Consider the following 23,822-nt stretch of genomic DNA (forward strand, 5'->3'; position numbering starts at 1 on the left):
AATATGTTTACCCTCACTGAAGGTCTTCCAAGCAAAAACTAGATTGCTATATTACTACTTGCTATATTGTAATGGAGATTCTTTTTCAGGTATGAGTTAAATTAGGCTGATTGTTGAAAGCTATTTCAATCTTGAAGTTTTTTTGTGGGTATCAAAGGAAGAAGAGAGAGTGTTTTGGCAAGGAATAACAAGATCCACAGCACAAGCCAGAACCTAGAAATAGTGAGGCTTGGAGTTGCAATTAGGAGTAACAAGCCTGGACTATGTCCTTCATTGGTACTGTGAATATGGTGAGCTTTACAGGTTCTAGTGAGGGGGTAAATATGCTAGTAACTTTAGGTGAAAACCTCAACCCAGAGTAGTGGCTAAATATGGGTTCATTGCACAGTAGATTTCTGAGTAAGGTAGGGGATAACTCAGGTGGTGGAGTGTTGCTTGACTTGCTAAGAACAAAGAATTATTTCTCCACTAAGGTGAGCCTCAAAACCAAAATGGTGCTATAAGTGTATAATCTCTGGGGGCGAGTGAGAGTTTTTTTGATTACCTATGTGTTCTAGCACAAATCTTCATTTGGGTGGTAGTTTAAATAAAATGCCCACTAAGAGTTAAATGTTCCACATTTAAATTCTATCATCCAGTGAAAATTTCTGTAATTGTTGCATTTTAACAAAATCTATTTTATGCTTTATCTCAGTTTCTTAAATTGTGGGTTATGACCCCATCTGGGATTGTGTAACTGAAGGTGGGGATTGCAAAATTATGATTTATTATCAGTAAATGTTTGATTTGTATATCTAATTTAATTACCTATAGATCTGGAATGGCAAATAATTTCTGTGGTGAAAAGAGGTCGAAAGTAAAAAAAAAAGTTTAAGAAGCCCTGTTCTATCTTACTAACCTGGGCTATTTCTGGAGAAGTGAGTATGGAGTGTTTGCTATGTGGCAAGTATTGTGCAAAGTAATAGGGATACCACCCCCCCAAAAGAAGAAAAATGAAAAAAGGGGAAAAAAAAGAAAAACAGTTCCCAGAGCTCACATTGTAAGAGCTTACATTCTAAGGGGAGCCTATAACTGAAATTTAGAATTTCCTTCAGTTATTTTTTAAAAAGTAATTCTGTAAAGGGGTCCTTAGCATTTATCAGACTGCTAAAGGGGTGTCTAGAACACAAAAAGTTAAGAACCCCTAATCTAAAGGGAAGTCCTCAAGATGGAACCTAGTCTGTTTAGGAGCAAATGAGTTACACGTGTGTATAAAAAGGGAGGCTGCAGAGATTTCTTGGCAAAAGATCGTGCAGCACAATCAGGAAGAGAAAGCCTGGAGGCTAGTGCTTCTTCCTAAAATTCAGCCCAAGCCTACTATAACATCATAGATGAGAGGAAGAAGGAATAAATACTAAAGAATTTCCATTTCAAATATTTCCTCTTCCCACCTCAAAATGTCTCTGATTTTGTATTACCCCAACCGGTATTGCAACCACATGAAATACTGCCTAAGATAAGAGAATATTCCAGTTTTGCTTCAGTTCATTTTAGATAATGTGTTAACATCACTGGTTCTGATTCACCGGTTCTTCACTTTTTTCTTGAGGTTCTGTTTAAAAAAGAAAAGAGTTGGAGTGCCCCCGTGCCCCCCGCGTGCCAGTTCAGAATCTTAGCTACTAAGAGTAGTTACTTCATTTTGATCTTTTGCTTTTGGTTCAGTTTGGTTCAAGTCGGTGCTTTAGTTCAGAACCAGGCCCACCGCAGGCGTTTAATAAATGCTTTTTTGATCGATTGATTCTAAAACCGAGGTCAAAGGCAATCTTAGCTTTTTCTAGCTTCAACAAAGAAAGAAGAAAAGAGGAGGGGAGCAAGAAACAATTCCCCACGAAGTAAACTTGAGGCACAGGCGAGCTGGCGGCAAAGCAGTGCGGGAGTACCTTCGCCAGGTCCGGACCCTAGTGCCCAGCTCCGGGTCACCTGACTCCAGGAATTTTTGGCCCGGCCGGGCGGCCGGGGGGAAGGGGTGGGGAATGGCTAGCACCTCCCCTCACTCTCCTGCTCCAGGTCGACGGGGGCCGGCGCCTGGCGGCCACGTGGTGGTACTACCGCTGCCCCCGCCCAGCCCCGGGAGCCCAGGCGCCCACTGACCACCCGCAGCCGGGGGAGGGAGGTGGAGAAAGCGGAGGAGGAGGAGGAGGAGGACAGCGACGAAGAGGAGGAGGAGGAAGAAAAAAAAGAGGAGGAGGAAGAAGAAAAAGAGGAGGAGGAGGAGGAGGAAGCAGGCGCAGCTGCAGCGGCTTCCTTAAGGAAGCGCCTGGCGGGCATTCGCGTCGCTCGCCCCTTTTGCCCGGCGGGCCGGGAGCTGCTTCTATGGGGTGAGTGTCTAGCCCCCGGACTTTGGGACTTGCCCGGGCGCCCCCATCCTAGGTCCGCCTTCACCCCCGCCTTTCCTCTCCCTCCCCCCTCCCAGGGGGCAGTGCCGGCGCCCTATAGTGTCTCTCCCTCTCTTTGTGTCTGGAGCGGGAGCGAATGGAGCTGCGGGACAGCCGGGCAGAAGGAAACGGAGGCAGAATGCGATAGCTACGCTTCGTTGGGGGTAGAGAGAGACTTGGGGCCACCGAGGTACCAATTCTCCCTCCTTCCTCCTCGGCGGGCGGCTTGGGGATGGGAAAGGGAAGGGAGGAGAGCGAGCTCACTCCTCCTTGCAAACTGTCTGGATCGCGGTTTGATTTGAGAAGGAAGGGGAAAAGGTGGCTTAGTTTAGGGATGGAGAAAGGGAGCTGCTGGGCAAAGTTTGGAAAAGGATCTTCATCCAAAGTCTTAATCTCCCGGCCCCCAGTAGTCCTCCCGCTGCGAAGGGTTTGCAAGAGCTCGTCCGGGGTGGGGGGTTGAAGTGGGAATGAATTATAAAACGGGGAGGGGGGGGGAAGGATGTAGACGACCCCTTCCCCACCTGCTCTCAATCCGTAGGGCTGGAGAACCGCCTTTCCCTGCACCCAGCTCCTGACGGGGCGGGAGACTCCGATGCCAAGATTCCCTCCGCTCCCCTTGGCTCACATCTCTTTCAGACTGCTGAAGTTTGCAGAGATTGAGTAGGGAGTTCGTGAGAGGGAGCAGTAGTAGCCCGCCTGCTACCCCCAAAGGGGCTTCTGCGGCTCAGCCTTGGCTATTGTTCTCCGTCGGTTTCAAATCATCCCTTTGCTTTTCCAAGAAGAATGGCTTGATTTCCAGACCCGTGGTGTGGTGAACTTTCTCTCTTTCCTTACTTTTTCTCCCTCCTCCCTTTCTTTTCTTCCTTTTCCCTTTTCTATTCCTCCTTGAAGCTTTTAAAGAGATGAAAAAGTTGCTTCTCAGGGTTGGAGGGATATTAGTAGACTTCTTAAGAAGCCAAGATTTGGTTTACGGTTTACTGGGGGCGGGAGGGGTGCTCGGTCAGCAGACTGGTGTCCTTCGACTGCTGCTGACTTATGCTGCTTTGTATGAAGTTTGTTTCAGTCCGGAGTTGTCTGGTTGTGCAGGAGGCCAGATCGAGTAACCACTGATTCACTGGTGACTCTTAAGTACCTTTTTTTCCCTTTTGGGGTGGAGAGTAGAGGGGTAGATAGTATGAATGATTCTAGAGGGATGCAGCTGATGGGTGAATAATGACTCTATTTAGCCAAGCTGAAAGAATGGCACTCATAGATTGCTTCCAGGGACATGTGAATCGGGGAAATCTAGGCTTGTTTTTTTGCTTTCAAACACCAGTGGAGTCCACTGGTGAGTCCAGTGAAACTCATTTTTGCATAGCATTTTAGGTAAACTGTATTCTGGGATCTTGGATTTGGTGACTTCAAAACATTTTATATTGACAGATGATTTAGAAGTGTTTCTGGTTTCATTTGTGTGAGAGAATGAAAAACCACTTTGGTTTGTGGAAATTTCATCAGATCCTTAGAGGAAAATTGGGGAATTGGGTGGATCTGTTAGAACCAGAGAAGGAAATGGTTACTTAGATCAATAGTGATGGCAGAAGGGAATTAAGAAACTGGAGTAGATTGTTCCAGCTGTGATATGAACAGAGAAATAGAGTGAATAATTCAAGTACCAAATTTGATGTGGACTAAGTAGCCCAAAAAGAAGATTATTTCATATATTCATTCTTTAGTTTGTATTATGAGTATTAAGTTGTGTGTATTATTATTGACAAGTAATCTAATGATTTATTCTTCATGATATCAACCAAACTATTTTCCTGAGCAATGAAGTAATAAACTTTATTTGTGGAATTTTATCCTACTCTGATAATCTTACCCAGCACTTGTGTAACTAAGGACTATCAGAGAGGATTTCTGTCACAGTTAAAAAGCTTCCTGTTCAGTAAGTGACTGCTACAAGTTTTTAATCTGTTTGCAGAGATTTCATTAATGAACTTTTGTTGTCCCCTATTCGCCTTTTTGAGTTATTTGTGTTCCATGTTTTTATATTACCCTGATGCTCAGATTTGTCACTTTGTTTTCACATAATATTTCCACAATAAGTTTTCAGCATATACACTGGGGTTGGATTTGGAATCAGAGAACTTGGTTCAAGCCTCATTTTTTTGCATTTAACCTCAACTGTGCCTGACTTTTCCCATTAGCAAAATGAGGGAGGGGAGACTTCCAGGGTCTCTTCCAACTTGAAATCTATGTTCCTGTGTATTGAACGAATGAATGCTACAGATTTTGGTTAAAAAGAAGCAGAATATATTCTCTGTCCTTAATCACAAAGATTTTAGTACTGGTCTGGGATTTCATTGCTCTCTTGTTGTTGTTCATCCTTCGTTCTCAAAGAGGTCCAATGACATCCAGAGGGTAATGTCTTGACTTGCAAGTGGATTAGATTTAAGTGAGACACAGCTGTGCAAAGTCACCAGTCCCACTTTTTTCTTTAGAGCCATCCGGATCTGGCAAGACATAGTTCAGGAAGACGAGATGGCCTGGATGCAATGAGAGACCTTGATCTTTTTAAGCTAAGGTCTTTCCCAGGTCCCAGTTTGTCTGAGGTAACACCCATTCAGTAATCAAAGGCTAGGTAAGGTTTGAGGCAAAAGATAGGCCTAATTTGCCTTTGCAACAGAGTCAGCCTGGGAGGGAAAACCCACAGTTTCATTGCTCTACAGAATTGCCTGGATGAAAAGACTGTGTCTCAGTGAATACAAACTATCTCCTACTTTCCAATTTTATAGTATCAGAGCAATGAGAGATCAGTTAGGTATTTGACCAGGGGCATGTGATCAGTATGTGTCAAAGGTGGGACTGAACACAGGTCTTACTTGTTCAAAGCAAAGTCACTTTCTCTCTTTGACATGCCATACTACCCTCAGTGAAATTATAATTTAACATCTCACTTTGTCCTCATAAGCAACTGTGAAGTAGCTAGGACAAGCATTATCCCCATTTCATAGATGAGGAAACTGAAGCTTCAAGTGAAATAAGAGATGATTTGAAGCCCCATAGCTTGTTAATGATACAGTTTGAAAATGAATCCAAATCTCAGCCTAGTTCAGAGTTTATTTTTTTATGCGGATAGTTTTGTTGCAAAAGTGTCCAATTGAATTTGATCAACATGGGGATTTTAGTGAATTTGGGGTTTGCTTTCCTTTGTAATTTGGGAATAAGGTCAATATAATAAATCAGAAATGATTGTTGATTTTAATTCTATTTAGATTTTTGTTCCTTTGGAAACAGTTCCTTCGCTAGCAGTTCCTTCAGACTGGTTCAATAGACTATCAAATGCTTCAACCCTTATTTTAAAGATGAAAAAAATTGAAACTCAGAGTTCAGTAAATAACCTAACATCATATACAGGATGACTACAGTCTCCTTTATCAATTTATGTATTTTTTAGTCTATTTTGCTATAAGTTTGTTAGTCACTATACTTTTGAGTTTTACTAGGTTTGACCTATCAAAGTGCCATCACTTAAGTTTGGAAATAGAGATGTCAGATCCCCACAAACTCCAGAACTGAGTCAGAATCAAGTTAAAATGTAATTGGAAAATGGTTTATATAATAAATATACAGTGCAATATAGATGATGCTAATTTGTGGTTTTTTAAACCAATATTTGGAGATCTTTTTCTACTTGAATTTGACATCACTGGATTACAAGATGACATTGGTAAAAAGAAGAGACTACTGGACTACAAGATGGAGTCAAGGTTTTAGTCTTGATATTGCCAATAAAGTATGTGATTCTAAGCCCTGGTTTCCTCATCTGTAAAAGTGAAGGATCTGGACTAAATGATTCTAGTGGAATCCCTTTCAGTTCTGACATTCCATGAGATCTCTGATAAAGCTACTGTGTACAGCAAAAGAAAATGTGGTTGTAATAGTGACAAAAGTTTGCAGATTATCATGATGTGACTGTAATGGGTCTAAAGGAATTCAAACATTTCCTTGCCATTTCTATCATAGAGTTCTCTCTTCTCATTTTCTGTTGTCTTAAATGTGCTATAAATCTGATCCCATTCCTATACCCCCATGTCATAATTTTATGCTGGAGATCAATGCTGTCTTTTATTTTCCATAGAAATCATAGAATTATTAGATAGATTAGCTATGGAAGGAAGCATAGGAATCATTAGTTCAATTTTTAGTTGACAGATGAAGAAATTGTGATCTTGTATAGCAGAGAAGAATTTGAAAAAAGTTTTTAAGAACATATATGTGCTGTATTTGAAGTCAGTGTTTTGTTTCATAAATGTTTTTTTCCATATAGAAAACAAATATGTAGATTCATCCTGGTAGTACCAACATATCTAGAAATGGTCACACTGAGTTTTCCTCCATACGATCATCTCACAAATTGTTCCATTTAGTTCATACAACACTTGATAATCCCTAACCAAAAAGAAAACTTATGCTTTGCTCTGTGGACGCCCACTCTTCCTTTTCTTAGTAACCTATCTTTCAGAAGATTCACTTATGGGAGCCGCATAAACATGTCTCGCCCACTTCTCCATTCCACAAAGGCATCTGTCAAAACAGCAAAACACTGATCTCAAACAACTTTAGTTTTGTGGTAGCTTTTAAGAACAAAGAGCTGTATACCTTTGTATTCTTGCAGATACAACGGTCCTGATTGTTTCAACTATTGTACATTTATCTCCCATGCTCCTGCAGTTCCCTTCTTCTACCTTCCAACTATGTATTTCATTATGGAAGAGGAAAATTAGGCAAACAAATATCTAGAAGCTACCTTAACACATGTAGTTCTGAGAACTGTCATCCGTGATTCCTCAATTTGCCTTTGTTACTAATAGACTCTAAATCATAATGTGGGCTTTTCTGATGAAAACCAGTGGCATTTTTCTTGTTCTACTATTAAAAAAAAAAAAAAAAAAAAGCAATGCAGAGCTAAAAATCTGAAAGGCTTAGCGTGTTATTTTAAGAGTGTGATAAGAATAAAATTCTAAGATTTTCCATAAACCATTTTGATATGTTCATGAGCTTACTAGAGAATGGATGATCATTTTAATCTCTAGAAAAAAAGGTTGTTGAAAGAAATTGGTTAACAATGATTACAGAAAATTACTCATCAACTAGTGTTAATTATGGAAACATCAAGTCGTGAACTAGAATCCCATGATCAAGGCATTTTATTTGTGAAGATTGGGAAAGCTGAATAATTCAGAGTCTATAAGATGAGAGTATTCTTTAAAAAACAAGTTTTCCTCTGCTATTTTGTACCTTCTCAAAAAAACACTCTGAATAGAACAGGTTTTAGTTTAGTTTTTTTTAATCATGAAATCATGGGAAAAGAGATGGGTAGATGGTGAAGTGGATAGAGTACCAGCCCTGAAGTCTGGAGGTCCTGAGTTCAAATACAGCCTCAAACACTTAACACTTACTAGTGACCCTGGGCAAGTAATTTAGCCCCAGTTGCCTCTCAAAATTTTAAATAATCATGAAAAGATTGTCCACTGCATAGCGTTATATTTTTCCCTTTTATCTACAACGAAGTGGCAATCTCCTTTGGCAACAGATCTGATTGTGGGAGTAAATTCAGTTGCAGACTTAACAAATAACTTCACTGCCAGGACCATCAAGAGAGAATAAATTATTAAATAATTAAGAATTAGTAAATCTTAAATATTTCAAAGGAAAAAAATTGTATTTAGTTACAAACATTTTCAGTTTATCCATTTAAGATGCTTATATAAATTAGGGTTGGCTCAGAGAGGACGGGTTAGGAATTTAAGACTAAACTTAGGAATCAGAATACCTGACTTTGGCTCTGCTTTTTGGCCATCTGGCTAATGGTGAACTTGGACAAGTCACTCAATCTGAGTCTCATCATATGTAAAGGGGGAGGCAACTGGACAAGGGAAGAGGAAATTCTCTTGGAGACTTGTTTATGTGCTGTATATTAAAAGAAATAATTTAAATTGAAAGTGTTTTAACCAGGACAAAATAGAGCACATATATAAAGCATTATTATGGTTATTCTTTACCAATTGATTCTTACTGACATTAAACCCTAAATTCTTAGTGAGAATAGGCAGATTAAACCAAAAATTTGGCCAGTTCATATTTTTTAAAATGACTGAATAGTTGGTTTAATTTTTTTTTTTTTGTAATGTGTATCTAGAGTGCTGACACTAATAAAGAGTGTCAAAGTTGGCAGCATATTTATTGAAACCTTCCTATACTGGCAAAGTAGTATGTGACGGAAGCATTGTGGTATGATGAGAGAAGCAATGCTTTTGTAGTTAGAAGATTGGGTTTGAATGGATCCAGATGATCACTTGCTGTTTGTATGTCTTAGTAGGACTAATCACTTCATCTTCCTGAACCTCATTTTCCTCACCTTTATTATAAGGGAGTTGGATTAGATCATCTTTTAGGTTTCTTCTTCCACTAAATACTAGGCTCCTTCCTGTGTGGTGTTTGTTATTTATGAAAACTGAACTCAAACACATTCTGCCAGTTTTGTATGCCCATCCCTTCTGTGATAAGAGGCATTCAAAGAGATTCACAATGTCATGTATTAGAAAATGCTGGTTTGGGAATTAAGAGGACTAAAGTGCAAGATCCAGCTCTATAGCTTTCTACTTGTATGAACTTAGTTATAAGTCTTTTCAAACCACATTGACCCTCAGTTTCTTCATCTTTAAATGAGAGGATTGAGCTAAATCTGGGTTTTTTAAACTTTTTCTACTTGTGATTCCTTTTTGCTCAAGAAACTTACATGACTCTGGATATCTAGGTATGTAAAGTAGGTATACAAATCTCACATTTACTGACAATAAATCATAAATCATAAAAAACAGTTCTTTGGCATACATAAAGTTTTAGCCACTTATTAAAGACAAAAGCAAATTTTCATACTAATGAGATGGATGTGCTTATTTGTTTTACATAAAAAATTAAATCTTGGTGGAATATTTGATACAGTTTAAGAAGCTTTGAGTTAGATAGCCTCATTCTAGCTTTAAATCTGTGATCCTGATATTCTTTCTCCACGGTTCCATAATTATTGGTCATTCCTGAGCTAGGCTAAAGGTTGTCTTGATTTTTTTTTAAAAGGTTTTGCTTATTCACATCTCTTAAGTAACAGCATTTCATTTGTGAAGGAAATGTATTTTTTCTAAGTAAAAGATGATTTCTCTCTTCTTCCTCCCTGACCCCTCCCTTTTCACATTTTGTTAAACCCATCTAAGTCATATATCCTCAGTCTAATTCAAGTAGTTTTATTTTTTTACTCAAATTATTGCTTCTTCTGTATATATTAAATGTTCAGTTAATAAGCATTTTTCAGCACTACTTGTGTGGCACTAAGTAGTAGAAATACAAAATAAGTTCTTGCCCTTAAAAAGTTTATATTTTAATAAGAAATCCTCTGCATCTTTGTCTTAGTGTTGCTTGTGGCTATTAAAAGTAAAATGATTTTGCCATTGGCTACCCATACAGTACTTGTAAAAAGTGGAATTTTAACTTAGACCTTCCTGACTCCCTAGGTCTCTTACCCATTACCCCATATTGCAGTGTGTTGGGACAGTGGCTGATTAGACCAATATGGGCTCAGAGTTCTTTGCCATAGGTCAGACACAAATAATCCATATGAACATTTGGGGTAGCTTCTCTAATTTTACATATCTTGCATTTCTTCTGGGCTAATTCAAATTCTTTGCTCATAGAGTATCACACTTTCTCTGATGAGAGCACACCATGCTGGGCGGTCCTATACCAGTGTCTCCCATGCCATATAATCCATTCTAAAGTTCTTGAGACCTTGAGAGTGTCCTTGTATTACTCTTTCTGACTACCTTGTGAGTGTTTGCCCTGTGTGAGTCCTCCATAAAATAATTTTTTGGCAAGTGTACATTTGGCATTCCAACAATGTGGCCAGCCCCAACAGAGTTGTGTGCTCTGCAGTAGAGTTGGAATGTTTGGCAGTTTAGTTCAAGAAAGCACCTCAGTATCTGGTCTCTTATCCTACCAGGTGATCTTCAGAATCTTCCTAAGGCAATTCAAATGGAAGCATTTCAGTTTCCTGACATGGTGCTGAGATTAGCACAAAGGCTCTGTAGACTTTGAATTTAGTAGTCAGTGTAATACCTCTCACTCCTAGTTTCATTTGGAGCCTCCCAAATACTGAGCTAGCTCTGGCAATATGTGTATCAACTTCATTATCAATGTGAATGAACATCCCTGGAAAATACACTGCCTAAGTAAAAGAACTTATCCACAGCATTCAGAACTTGACCATTTGGGGCAGTTAGGTGGTGCAGTGGATACAACACCAACCCTGAAGTCAGGAAGACCTGAGTTCAAATCTGGCCTCAGACACTTAACACGTCCTAGCTGTGTGACTCTGGGCAAGTCACTTAACCCTAATTGCCTCAGCAAAAAAACAAACAAAAATACTTGACCATTTAATGTAACTGCCATCCCTATATTTGAATAAGAATGGCACTGTATTTTTGATATTGTTATTTTTTTATGCTTTTTGTTTTTCAAAATATATGCATAGATAATTCTTCAACATTAGCCCTTGCCAGAACTCTGTGTTCCAATTTTCTTCCCTTCCCCTATACCCTCCCCTAGATGGCAAGTAGTCCAATTTATGTTAAACATGGTAGAAATATGTGTTAAATCCAGTATATGTATACATATTTATACAATTATTGTCCTGCACAAGAAAAAGAGAAGCAAAAAAAAAAAAATGCAACAACAACAAAAAAGAGTGAAAATGCTATGTTGTGGTCCACACTCAGTTCCCTTAGTCTTCTCTCTGGGTGTAGATGGCTCTCTTCATCACTGAACGATTGGAACTAGTTTGCATCATCTCATAGTTGAAGAGAGCCATGTCCATCAGAATTGATCATCATATGGTCTTCTTGTTGCCGTGTATAATGATCTCCTAATTCTGCTCAGTTCACTCAGCATCAGTTCATGTAAGTCTCTCCAGGCCTTTCTGAAATCATCCTGCTGGCCATTTCTTACTGAACAATAATGTTCCATAACATTCATATACCACAATTTATTCAGCCATTCTCCAACTGATGGGTATCCACTCAGTTTCCAGTTTCTAGCTACTACAAAAAAAGCTGCCACAAACATTTTTGCACATGTGGATTCCTTTCCCTCCTTTAAGATCTCTTTGGGATATAGTCCAGTAGAAACACTGCTGGATCAAAGGGTATGCACAGTTCGATAACTTTTTGAGCATAGTTCCAAATTACTTCCCAGAATAGGTGGATCTGTTCACAATTCCACCAACAATGTATCAGTGTCCCAGTTTTCCACATCCCTCCAACATTCGTCATTACCATTTCCTGTCATCTTAGCCAATCTGACAGGTGTGTGGTGGTATCTCAGAGTTGTCTTAATTTGCATTTCCCTGATCAATAGTGATCTAGAGTTAAGTGCTATTGTTATAAACACTTGGTTGCTTGAAATAAAACAATAGATTCATTCTGGACATCAGTGTTTAAATACTCCAGGGCCAGGTCAGCCTATAGAATAGAATCAACCTTTAGAAAGTGCTGGCTAAGAAGTAGTACAAGAAGAAACAGTAAGCTCTATGTATCCTAGGCATCCTTAACTCTTCAAATCACAGAAGGTCTTTATAGCTTCAAATCAGAATGGGGAACCCTATAGATGTGTCTAGGAAGGCAAGATAGGAAACTAATTATAATTTTTCCCCTTTCATCTCTTCTCCAAAACAATCCCACTTGATGAGTTCTCTTGCTACACACAAAACTATGCACATTCAATATCAGCATCAGTAAAATTCACTTGTGTGTGTCTGTAGGATTGTAGGAAAGGCCAGTATACTTTTCACAACTAGGGTTCTTGTCTTCTTCTAATTAATGAATTAAGGACACCAGCTATACTTGATAACTTCTGTTCTTTGGCATGGTAGAGTGGGATGGGAGCTCTAGTTTTGTCCATATTGGGACATTTTATCAAGACACCTAGATCAGAATTTCTTTTTCCTTTAAGAGAAAAAGGAGAAAGGGACAAAATATGATCTATGAGGCACAGAATGGTTTTTTGGAAAACACACTGCTTGGAGTGGGAAGATCAGAATTTCAGTTTGCGCTCTTAATACTTAGGGTTTTGACTTTAAACAAGTCATTTAACCTTGAGAACCTCAGTTTTTTCATCTATTAAACTGGTCAAAAGCTTACAGTGGACAAGGAGTAAGATTCCTGGGGATGGTGGTTATTTTGGATATTAAAATTGGTGCGGAAATGGATTTATTTCTCAGCCTTGGTTTCATGGTGAAGTATTAGGAAACCAAAAGGCATTGGAAGCCTTTTTTAAAACATGTAAAAATGTCCTTTTTTTTTTTTTTAACCAAAATGTCTCATCCATAAAGATTTACCCAGGACCTCTGTGCAGCATGAGAACCCCCCCAAAAATATCTTATATTGAGTTTTATTTTAACTTATTATTATTAGGGATATGAGTTGATTAATTCTAAAACTTTCTTAGTATTTTATTTCTTCTGTTAAAAAAAAAAGGTTAATACTATGGTTCTTTTTCACAGAACTTCCTTTTCTATGAATTTTTAGAAGGCATGTTCATTGTCAGCATAATCTGTATTTTTTTTTTTTTTTTACATATGCTGAGAGTTTTGGTATTGACTGACTGATCCAGGCAAATTTGTCCTTTCTTGAACCCTTCTGTAAAAGTTTAGGGTTTCAATCTTGTGATTCTAGTTATTTTCTTTTTCTCCTCCATATACAAAGGGGAGGGGAAGAGAAGGGAATAGGTATGTGCTAAGTATTTATTATATTCCAAGCACTGTGCTAAACTCTTTAAAAATATTCTTATTTGACCCTCACATCAATCTTGGGAGTATTTTATTATTACCCCCATTTTACAATTGAGGAAACTGAGGCAGACGGGAAAGAAACTTAGTTTCTCTAAAATAGTACTTTAAAATAAAATAAAAACACAGAGATGTCCTATTGTTTCTTGTTTGGGTATTAACCATTTGCTTATACCATGTCTTAAGTAGTCAACTTTTTGTTTCTTTCATTTACAACATTTCCCTGATTATTTTAAGTGCAGACTCCTTGTAACAAAGGGTGTTTTGACTCCTATTAGGTTGGAAGCCCATATTTACATCTACTCTAGTAAAAGAAATAGAATGAAGATTTTATCCAAACTGATGTCTTTGCCAGAATTTGGTGACAGGCTGATGGGCCTTGAGTGCTTTTAGAAGCTTCTCCTACCCCTAAAAATCAGGATATGTACATATCCTTCACTCTCTTCCACTTATGCCTCATTCGATGGCATTGCTAAAAAAAAAAGGCTTTGCTCCCCCTCTCCCCTTTAACATTGGTTGCAGTGTTAATTATGAAAAAGATAGCTTTTTATTTTCACACTGTAAGTTAAACTGGCAAATGGGCCTTTGCCGAGAACATTAGGATAATTCATCTTGTGGGGATAGAATTGTCTTGGTGATTATGGCAGATGTGTTCAAGGACTGCCCCGTTCTTGTCCTTTACTTCAGTATTTCTTAGTGCCTACATTAGCTTTGGTTCCTGTGGCATTCTGTCAGTCAACAGGTGCTTCCTGAGTGTAAGATGTACTTAATAGCTAGGATAGAAGGATCTGAGTTAAAATATGGCCTTAGATATTAATTATGTGATCCCAGGCAAGTCATTTAACTAGAGGAGGCATGTATGAGAATTGTAGAAGAGAGAGAATTGGCAACTGACTAGATTTGAGAGAATGAGAGAAATTGAACCAGAATGAGTAGAAAGATAGTGGTGGTCTAAAACAGTAATAGTGAATTTTGGAATGGGGGAATAATCCCAGACAAGCATTTCTGAAGAGTCGATTCCAGGCTTACCAAAAGGGGAAGTATTACCTGCTCTGGAGAAACTTAAATTCGGTCTGGTGAAACAACATGTAAACATGTACAAATATGCCAAATAAATATGCAGTAGTTGGAGGGGCATTGGGAAATTCTTCAGATAGAAAGTGTTGCTTGAGCTGAGTTTTAAAGGAAACAATATTCTGAGGGATGCAGGTGAGGTGAGTCAGGACTCCCAAACAAAAGATGGAATGACCTATGGAAAGAATGGCAAGAAGGACTAGCTAGGTTGGACTGTGGAGTTTGGAAAGAAGAGCAATATAAAAATGATGTTGGAAAGGTGAATTAGGACCAGGTTCTTCAAGTGGAGCTCAGCTGTTGTTTGATCCTAGGGGTTCTATGGAATTTTTGTCCTCTTCATAAACCTGTGTGCTTGGGGATTAAAATGGTATTTTTACCAAGTGGGATACATGAGAATCATACAATTGTAAGATTCAGAGGGGCAACATTTTCATACTCAGTCACCCAAATTTACTCTCTCCTGCAGTTTCACTTGTTGTCTAATGTTTTCTGTACCTGTTGGTGAATTGATGTTCCTTTTAAAAAAAATTGACATGTGATCACTGACATTAGTAGTTGTGAACAGAACCTTTAATTTTAAAAGGATCAGATGCCTACTACTGTAATCTGCACCTGAATGGACTGGACATCTTTTGCCTGCAGTCAGTCAATAGACATGCATTAATTACTTACTGTATACTAGGTACCATGCAAAGTGTCAAAGAAGGCCTGAGAGAGTCTTCTCTCAAGAAACTTAACAGTCTAATGGGGGAGATTACATGCAAACAGCCATCTACAAATAATCTATAGACAAAATAAATTGAAGATTATCAACAGAAAAAAGGCACCGACATTAAGGGAGATTGGCAGAGTCTTCTGATAGTAGGCAGGATTTCAACTCTAACCAATCTAGAGACCTCCAGTGATGGGGAGTTCTCTACTTACTGAGGTAGCTGATTCTGGCTTTTGGATTCCTGTTAAGCCTTATGTTAAATCAAAGTCTCTCTGGCATTTGAGTTGTTGATAGTTTTGACAAAACAAAGGTAATCCCCTCTTTCACAGAATAAATAAAACACAATTAACAAATTTTTTTGTACTTGAAGACCATTTACTATGTTGGCCCTCCAATTCCTGTTTTTTGTAGGCTAAGCATTCCATTTCTTTTCACCTATTTTCTTAGGTCATTGGTTTCCAAACTTACTGTAAAGTCTAATAAAATTTGGAAACTGTATGATCAATTTCCTCCTCTAAATTGTTGCCCCCCCTTTTTTATAAAATAATTTCTTCAGATAATTTTCTTAGTTCATATTTTATGTAAATAAAATTAAAAATTTATAATTTTGTAACAAATTTTAAGATAAAAATATTGTACAAGCTTATTTTTTGCTTGTAAAAACTCTGCAAAAAAGATAATTAAATTTAATTATTGACAATTTTGCATGATTATACCAGTGCCTGGTATTTCATTTTTTAAATTGCAAATGAAAGAAAAAGATCAGCTTATTATGTTAAACCAAAATGAATAATGCTGTGAAATAGAGAATTTTGGCACCTCTAACTTTCACACAGATAAGATTACATTGGACACACTTCCTATTTATGTAGAACAAGCACCTAGAGTTTGGATTGAAATTTGGTTCAAATCACACTTGTAATGTTCATTACACCAGTTCTTTCATCTTCCTAAGCCTCAGTTACTTCATTGTACAATGAAAGGGTTGGGCTAGATGGCTTTGGGAGTTCCTTCTAGCTATAAATCTATGATCTTACAATACAAAATGCCACAAGAAACATAATATTTCTCATTTATGTCATATGCCTATTCTGATTGATGATGGTAGATCATGCCGGTTTTAAGATTCATCACAGGCTAACTTAAATTTAACTTCATTTATGCATAGGGGTATATTCACTGAAAGTTGGAGAAAAGTCACTACTGTTCTTGTTATGGTTGACTTTGATTTAAATTAAAGTGGATTATTAATATATAGGAGTTATTAATTGAAAGTATCAAATCATTTTGTTCATGGCTCATCTCTATCCTCTCTGTCATTTTGAAAATGACAGGTGCCTTATGGCATCAAGGTTCCAATCTCTTCCTTTTAGATGTGTTCCTTTGGATGTGTATCATTGACCTTTCTAAAATGGGGTTCCCTAAAGAAAGTGAAAGAGTCTTAAACTGTGGGTTGCAACCCCATGTGGGGTCATGTATTGGAATGTGGGGGTCACAAAAAATTTGGCAACAGTCAAAGATTTCTTGAATGCAGTGACCAAAAATTGATTCAGAATCAAACGTGTGATGAATCAAGGTATTTCTGGCCATACTTGGCCTGTGTTGCATTGTGGGACTTCACCAAAATCTTAATTCAAAATACACAGTATGCACATCTTGTACTGCACATGCATGAACATTGCCAGAAATACTTTGACTCAGATTCAAGAGGGGGTCATGCAAAAATTTCTTGAGATGAAAAGGATTTGTGAGTAGAAAAAGTTTAAGAAACCCTGCTATAATAATAATAATAATAATAATAATAATAATAATGGCAATGCTTAGCCAGAATATGGCAGGACCAGCCCTTCTTTCATTTTGTATACTATTTTGTTTATAGCCCAGATTTTGTGAATTGTCATGCCACACTGTAAGCTTCCCTGGAGCTTCCAGGTGTTCAAATCTGACAAGTTTTTTCTTTGGTAGTCATAACTTCCACATTTGGCCAAATTTAAGAATTCACATTTACCCTATTAAAATTCATCTTATTAAATTTATGTCCATAATAGCCTGAAGTAGTTTTTATATCCTGTTTTTATTGTCCAGTGCCTCATCCATCCCTACCAGCTTTGTGACTTTGCAAATTTGATAAGCATGACATCTATTTCTTCAAATCCTTAATCCATTAGTCACTATTCTTTAAGCTTAATCATTCAACAGGGTCTGAGTAATACTATTAGGATTATGCCACAGTGGATAGAAAACTGGCCATTAAGTCGGATAGACCTGGATTCAGGTCCCCTTTTGTCTGTGTAATCACTGAGTTAAGCTAATTAACTTATCATTGCTTTAAGCAATTCTCTAAAACCAGAAGTGTCAAACTGGCTGCTGATGGTCTGTATAATAACTCTTTAGTTAGGTTTTAATCAGATTAAAATGTGATTGGGAATTGTTTTTTAAAATAATAAATACAACATAACACAGATAATGTTAATTTGTGGCTTTTTAAATCATTGTTCAGCCCTGAGAGATCTATATCTCCGAGTTTGACAGCCTTGCAAAGTAATGGAAAACTCTTTTAAGTTGTAGAGAAGGTGTCATCTTGCATTGGTAGAGGGACTCCTTAACCTGAGAATTCTTGATATTAATGAAATCACAGGTTCAGACCCATAGCATTAAATTAGGTATGAGTATTAATATTATCAGTTAGCATCCATCTAAGTGGAGTCTACATATATTGGGCATTTATCCCCAAGTATCTCATGAGGGACTTTTTTAGTTGCATTGCTAAGATGTAGATTTTCAATCAAGTAAAAAAGCATTGTTTTAGTGAACAAGATATTCTTTATTTAGCTATCTGTAGGATTGCAAAGTCAGCAAAAGAAGTAGTCCTTGACTTATTTCTACTTTAGGAATACAACATAAATATACACACATACACACGTATATATGCTGCAGTTTATTCAAGAATCTCTCTTGCTTAATTTATTCTCTTGACTGGTGACTGCCTACTTTTACCTTACATTTCAAGAGGGGCTTCCAGTCATACTTACTTCATTTCATGTTCAATTTCTTCTCCAGCTTTGGTATATTACCTCAGCCACCCATCTTATCCACATCCACACCTGTGCCCCTTTTCATTCCCTAGTATAAGGTGAGATTCTTCCTTGTGTTTGTATCTTTAGCACTTTAAGCACAGAATCATAAGATCTTAATTAATGCTTTATCTTTCTGTCCATCCAGCAACAATTAGAACAGTAATTCTTCTGTCCCAGAACCTCTTTACCCTTTTAATAATTATTGAGTACCTCCTTCAGAGAGCTTTTGTTTATGTGCATTCTATCTATTGATATTTATAATATTAGAAATTAAAATGTTTTAATACATATTATGAAAATAGTTTTTGATCCCTAAGAGGGTCTTGGGGCAAGGGGGACTCTTGGTTTCCGGGTCACATTTTAAGAACTCTGACTTAGAGATAACTTTAACTGTGAGATCATCCTGGTAGACTTGAGAGGAATGTATCAGCCAAGAAGATTTCTTCATTTTCTGATATTACTTTTCCTTAACAGACTTTTTTTTTTTAAGACCATACCATTGATAATCCTGATGTAGAATTGAAATAAGCCAACATTTACTAAGTGCCTACTGTATGTAAAATACTCTGTCTAGGAGCTGGTGGGGTACAAAAGATAAAAATAGTTGCTGTGGTCAGGAAGGGGAGGAAAAAGGATTCAATGGAAGGAATCTTTCGGCCTTGCAAAGTAATTTAAGTCATTGGTTAACTTCATCTTATGAAATATGTCCTTCATACCTCATTTAGTTAACATTTTATCACTAATATTCTGGCATATGCAACACCTTCTGGTTCTATATAGATAATTCCGTGGAACCATAATGTGTATTGTTGCCTGTAGGGTTACTTTGGCTACCGAGCTAGTATCACTGTAGTGCTTGTGAGGAAGCAGTGAAGCATTGTAGTCTGGAAACCTGGGTTTGATACTGGGATGACCAGCCAGTTACTTAATACCTATTTCCTCATCTATAAAATAAACATTAAAATACTTAAATTACTTACCTCTCAAGGTTTTTGTGGGGAAAGCATTCTACAAATTTTATTAAAAGCGCACATTTATACACACGTACACATATGTATTATTATTATCGTAGGTATCAGGAGAACCTGTTTTCAGAAGGTCCTATCTCTTTCATATATTGGTCATGTGATCCTGGGCAAGTCATTTAACCCCTTAGCTATCCACTAAAATTCTTGAGATAAGAGAGTAGGTGGCTATCTGCTAGTGATTAAGGAAGTTTCCTTTATTTTGATTTACAGACACAATGAAATCATAGCTGTGGATGAGGTACATTCACAATGGGTGTGCATTATTGCTAGTGTGTTTTGAGTTAAATTCTTAAGACCATGTCTTTTTTTATATCACCATTATCATTCAATCCTTCTCCCCATCCCTCCCCCCCTTCCTCCCAGCATCTCGTTAGGTAACTCTTTGCTGAAGGTTTTAGACACTGGGTATTTCTGAGGGATGGGATGCTTAGGCAGTAACTGGTTATCAGATCTACTAATACTGAAGTCTGGCTTTCCCCAGGCAAGTGATTCTAGACCCCCAGATAACAGATTTAGAATTTCTGAAAACCCTCCTAAAGTCAAGATTCGAACTTTTGCAACCACCCCTCTGACAAAATAGGGCTTCCATATTAGGGATAGTGTTCAAATTAGGAATGTCTTAGACTCTGGGGAATATATTCATTAGAATAAATTAGAGTTAATGACAGCCTCTGTGTACATAATATATTCTATGTTATTTAAGGATTAACTGCTTTGAGGATTATGTCTGAGACCTCCAGTCCATTCCTTCCAGCTGGGTCCCAGGAACCCTTCCCCTCCTCCCTTAGAGTTAGCTTCTCCCTTATCCCTCCTCCCCTTTCCTGCTGGCTGCCTTCTCTTCTCCCATTGCTTAAGGCACTCCCTACTTTCCCTCATCCTCAGCTGCTGGAACAGCCTCTTTCCTCTTTCTCTTTTTCCCCTCCCACTCCTGGCAGCCCAGAGAATTGATCTTAGGCCATCTGGATGGGCTGCTAGGTTAATGGAGAAAAGAGGAAAAGGAGCCCAACAAAAAAAGCTCCCTTTGCTGTAGACAAACAGTATATAGGAAGAATAAGCAGTAATCCTTCCAGTCAGTACCCTTCTGCTGAACATTATAGAAGTTTTCAGATTGGAGATCAGGGGTGAAGAAGTTTTAAACTGTTTCAACTCCAATCAATTACAAATAAACTGTGATTGGCAGAAAACAAGAAAAGAGTGTTAATAAATGGGAAAGCATTTCCCTTCCTTCCCCTAATAGAAACAACTAGAAGTTTTCATATTTGGGAGCGTTAGAAATAATATTTTTAATCATCATGGTAGTAGAGGCTTAGGAAGAATAGAACACATTGGGATAGATGGAAATTGACTAGAAAAAGTTCGTATGATTCCTGAGGGGAATCTATCTCTATCATCTTTTTTGAATTATTTGAATCACTGGATTCAAATTTGGATATTTCAATGATTAATTTGGATAGTTCAAAGTGTATATTATGTATACTAGGACTATCTCTTTGACTATAATGAATTTAATTACTTAATAATTATATTACAACATATATAGTGTGTATATATATTTATCATACATGTATAACATAACATAAACGCATCTGAAAACATTCAGACGCTATGCAGAAGTAACATCCTCCATATAATTACTGAAGTGATTCTCCTTAAGCACAGTTCTGACCACGTTCTTCCCCTATTCAATAAACTCCTGTGGCTTCCTATTTGCTGTTTTTTTAAAGCCCTTCACAACTTGGCCTTAACCTATTTTTCCAACTTCATATATTATTACATTTTTAATACTGACCTCCCAGCCAAAGCCTTTCTTTCTGTTTCTCAGACATAACATTCTTATCTCCTTTCTCACAAGCCTGGAACACATTCCTTTGCCACCTCACAAAATCCTTAACTTCATTCAAGATGCAGATCAATCACTACTTTCTCCATCTTAACCTTTTTTGTGTGTCCTGGACACTTTTGGCAGACTAGATTTCTCTTAAAATGATTTTAAATGCATAAAATAAAATACATAGGATTTCAAAGGAAGGCAAGTATGTTGAAGCAAAAGTGGTTTTTTTCCTGGCCAAGTTCACAGACCCAACCACCTCAAATCTACAAGATACCCGTCCAGAACCACCCTCCCCCACTTTGTATTTACTTTTTATTAAACTACCACATTTTTGTTTTGTTTTTATTCTGTACACACTTACTACATATGTGTCTCTTCCAATATAATGTAACTACATTAGAGCAGATGCTGTTTCATTTTTTTGCATCGTATACCAGTGCTTCTTACGATTCTGGACACATAATAAATAGCTAAATAATAACAAAAGCTTGTTGAGTTGTGATCTCATTGCTGTGGATGTGCCCACAAAGATACATGACCAAGCCCAGCCTATGTGACTTTTGTCCATTCACCACTAGGGACGCACTAGAGGTCTATCTCACTTTCTCCTGTTAACTCTAGAATGTTTTTCTTATCCTTCACTCTAGATATGTGAGTTCCCTATCTTCACTCATACATTTCCCTGGGAATATCATTTATTTCATATCTTCTTTTTAAATTCCATATTTGTTAGATGTTGTAGCCTGCTTACTTTGTTTCTTCCCTTTGCTCGGTGGGTGACCATACATTTTCTGGGATTTTATGACTGTGGGTATACCTTTTAATGAAGATCATAACCCCAATATTGTTTAGTAAAAAAGGTCTTTGTGGGTTGCCGGGACAAAAAAAAAATTAGCACTTGTGACTAGTCTTTTGGTGATGAACCATTATCATGACAAAGTATAAGGTTGTTTGATCAGCTTTTTTCCCTCCTCTGTATAATTGGGAGTTTTATGCAACCCAGCATTAATCTGGGGTAGAAATTAGGATATTTTCACATAAAAGATAACAAAAGAGTCTTAACAGGAAGAACAAGTTAGTTGATTAAACTAATCCTCTTCCCGTAAGGCATCAAATTTTATATTTAACATCATTACTTCTATCTCGCTGCCTCCAAACAATATCATTGTGATTGTTACAAATGAAATTTCCAGCATTCCAGAAAGTAGAACATCCAAGCTATCCCCAGTTAGAAAGTCAAATTGATTGCTGGTGAAACATACTACAAATCAACTTCTGGTAACTTGAATCTTTCTAGAACAAAAGCCTGGATTAGATATTATTGTAAATATTTGGTACCTACTTACATCACATCAGCATCTCTCAAGATGTTTTCCACAATCAACACTATATATGTGGGCTTCCTTTCGAAATTCTTTTAATTTTTGCTGAATTTTAGATGGGTTGCAAATCCAAGGAACGGGCTTTCAGCAAAAGAAATTGAAGATTTTGGGGAAGTTGTAGCACAGGAAAAATCTCATGCCTTTCTTGTTTCTGAGTAGGTATACATTTTTGTGTTTATAGGAAATAGGGATTTTTTTCCCCTCTGGGTATGGGAAATAGTTTTCATTGGAAAAAAAAAAAAAGAATTATAATCTCTGATTCTATTATGCCTTAATTTCTGATTAAATTATTGTGCTACCAACCATGTTCTCCTGGGTTTCTAATCCCTGTTTTAAACTTAAATTTTAAACTAAAACATGTCCAAAATGAATTCTTTCTCCTGTACTTACTTTTCCAAATTGTCAAAAAGTTCTACAAATTAAATATTTAAAAGTCTGGTGGAATGCACCAGTGTTCCATGCATGCAGTATTCCACATCCACGATTCATCACTTCTAGAGAGGAATGGGGGAAAGTATCTTGTTGTATCACTTCTTTGAGTTTAAGCTTTCTCAGTTCAGATTGATTTTTTCCCCCCCAGTTATAGTATATAATCACTTTTTATATTACTTTCTTAGTTCAGCTAAGTTCATTTTCTATCACTTCATTTAAGTCTTTCCATTTTTCACTGTGCCATTAGCATAGGGTTTGGCAGACAATATGCACTTAATGCATGTTTATTGATTGATATTCATTGTTTTTTACAACATAATATTTTGTTCATGTACTTTGTGTGTCTCTTTTTTTAAGCGTTGTATACTTTAATCACTTTGAGTAATTTCAGATTGCTTTTCATAATAGCTAAAGTAATTTATAACTCCACCAACAATACATTAATGTGCTCATCTTACATCTCCAAAATGGAGCATTTTCATCTTTTGTCATCTTTGCCAATTTGCTGAATGTTATATTAAATTTGAAGAGTTTTTATTAGCATTTCTCTTATTCATGAATTGGAACATTTATTAATCATTGTAAATAGTTCACAATTCTTTTAAGAAATGTTTCCTCATACATATCTTTTTGGCTTTGAAACTTTCTTTTATCTGTTTGTCTATATATATTTTTATATATGCTGGCAATCAGACTCTTATCAAGAAATTTGATGAAAAGGTTTTTTTTTTCCCCACATGATACCTTTCCTTTATCTTAGTTGTACTAAATTTGTTTTTGTACAAGTTTTTTGATTATGTAATCATTTATCTCCTCTATCTTTTGTAATATTCTTTATGTGTTTGATTAAGAAGCCACTCTTTCCTCACATCAGTGAATGAATAATGTTTTTCTTAATTTTTTGATAATATGATCTTGGAAATGTCCATTTTGTACTTATTATGGTATAAGGTATTGTTTTAGACTTAATTTCTGCAAGACTCCTTTCCAGTT

General features: G+C 37.1%; 1 protein-coding gene across 4 annotated transcripts in view; it reads left to right on the plus strand.

Moving 5' to 3' along the window:
• Positions 1-2,200: 2,200 nt before the first annotated feature.
• RAI14 (retinoic acid induced 14) overlaps positions 2,201-23,822 on the plus strand; it is a 157,660-nt gene continuing 136,038 nt past the window's right edge. Inside the window, exon 1 of one of the 4 annotated variants that reach the window (XM_012541460.3) lies at positions 2,201-2,357. The gene's annotated coding sequence lies outside the window, so the exon portion shown is untranslated. Of the gene's footprint in view, positions 2,358-2,450; positions 2,605-3,511; positions 3,532-23,822 lie in introns of those variants that run through there. The other 3 variants (XM_023496147.2, XM_031963945.1, XM_031963933.1) reach the window with 3 other exon arrangements.

The sequence above is a fragment of the Sarcophilus harrisii genome, chromosome 1 (assembly GCF_902635505.1).
Source record: "Sarcophilus harrisii chromosome 1, mSarHar1.11, whole genome shotgun sequence".
Classification (NCBI taxonomy): domain Eukaryota; kingdom Metazoa; phylum Chordata; class Mammalia; order Dasyuromorphia; family Dasyuridae; genus Sarcophilus; species Sarcophilus harrisii.